We start from the raw sequence: 1956 nt of genomic DNA on the forward strand, positions 1-1956 counted from the left end.
CGGTAACTTATTTTCTTTGTCGATAACTAAATGTAAAATGTCCAGGTGAGTACAGTATTCTTTTTTAGCTATAGCTGTATATGTACTGCACCATGTGAGTCATTTAAGATGTTGAGATGGACGTGTAATGATTGAAACTGAAATACTTTTGAGGCTTGTACATTGATACCAGTACTTTTAGCTCTATGGTAATTTAACTAGTACCAAATAAAGTATTAGCAAGTATGGGTAGGCCATACCACGTTGAGTACACCGCTTCCCGTCCGATCAGCGAAGTTAAGCAACGTTGGGTCTGGTTAGTACTTGGATGGGTGACCGCCTGGGAACACCAGATACTGTTGGCATCCCTAAGTGTCAAGTGGGGTTGGTGGAGGATTAGTGCCCCTCTCTGTAAAACAATTAACTCTAAGCCCTTGGCCACCCCGTTTGGGATACATGGCGTCTGGCAATGGATGGATGGAAGCATGGGTATCCGATATGGTACTGTTGTATTTGTTTTGGCTTAAAACTTCAGGGGATAGTAAGTGAATATCCGTTATTATTTCCTGCATAATGTACTAAAGCAACAACATGCCTTTAAGTCCAATAATTTTCATACCCCTTAAGTGTACGGCGGTCCCCTGTTGCAGTAAAATTATCTGACATAAGCCAGAATAAAGTTCATGCGAAGCCAGAATGAAGTTCATGAGATGCCAAGTATTCATCATCACAGTTAGGGATTATTATGTAGCTATATATTGTGTGTGTACTATGTGCAATAACCAGTCATCCTTTTGCACAGTGAATATGATATCGATAAAAGATTACTGTACATTTGAGATGGCACTGCGACTTTCCAGGCAGTGGTTGTGCATGGGTATTCCTGAAACATTATCATGTCTTACCAGTATGTCTACCATTATTTTGTTCTAAAAAAAATATGTCTTTCTTCCTTTTTGCAATAATTTTTATCATAACATTGTAGTACCTGTTATGTATTGTTTTCTTACAGATTGCTGAGATGTTTCTGGTGATTGAGTTCACTGAAACAAAAGATGAGGCTGTCATTCCCTCAACATGACTGAAGAGAAGACATGAAGCAGTGTGGCCTAAATACCAGTCTGCAACTCACTTAACCAGCGCTGTCAAAAACAGACTCACCCACAACAGAATGGTTGAAGTACTCCATAAAAATAATGTATTATTTTTTTTTTTTTTTTTTTTTTTTTTTTTTTTTTGACTCAGTAATGGTAAGGTAGCTACCTAACATGGAAAAACAGAATGCAGTGCCATGGGACAATATAATATTGTGTATATATATATTTTTTTTTCAAAGTAGGCCCAATCAAATTCCACTATGCTATACATTAATTCCATTACTTGGGTCACTTCATTTTTCACCAACTCTTTCCTTGCTTATTTATGTTATCAACATTTCTGAACAGAATTAAGAGGCATCATATCCACATCTTATTCAGTACCTGTGTGTGTGTCTGGTGTCTGTCTTGTCATCTGTCATCTTGTGTCGCATGTTTGTGTTCTTACACTCTTCCAGGGCTACTGGGCAAATTCTGATTACTGGGTAAGTAAAAAGAAAACAGTTAATTCTAAACCTTCCCAGATCATGTCTTAACCTGACTTAAGATGATGTAGTCATATCATAATAGAATGAGGAAATGTTGAGGAAGAGCTCCTCGGCGTTATTATGGGGTATCTAGAATAATGTATAAAAAAAATACTTTCTGTGATTATGAATTATGCATTGACAGGGTGGGAGGAAAATTTCTGTCTATCTTTAGCCAGGTACCATAATCCCACAACGGGTGACCATTGATAAAAGGATACTGTTATAGAACACTCTTGGTGATGGTCCGGTAAGCTAATACATATATAATTCCTTTATATACCCACAGATACCTATGAGAAAGCAAGAGCTAAGTTACCAGAGGCTGTGTATCATTCTGACCTACACAAAGC

General features: G+C 37.5%; 1 pseudogene; it reads left to right on the top strand.

The window, feature by feature from the left end:
- Positions 1 to 224: 224 nt before the first annotated feature.
- Positions 225 to 344, top strand: LOC145401473 (5S ribosomal RNA; annotated as a pseudogene).
- Positions 345 to 1956: the final 1612 nt, after the last annotated feature.

Source organism: Coenobita brevimanus, chromosome 55 (genome assembly GCF_032717465.1).
Source record: "Coenobita brevimanus isolate Jiangsu-jjx chromosome 55, ASM3271746v2, whole genome shotgun sequence".
Classification (NCBI taxonomy): domain Eukaryota; kingdom Metazoa; phylum Arthropoda; class Malacostraca; order Decapoda; family Coenobitidae; genus Coenobita; species Coenobita brevimanus.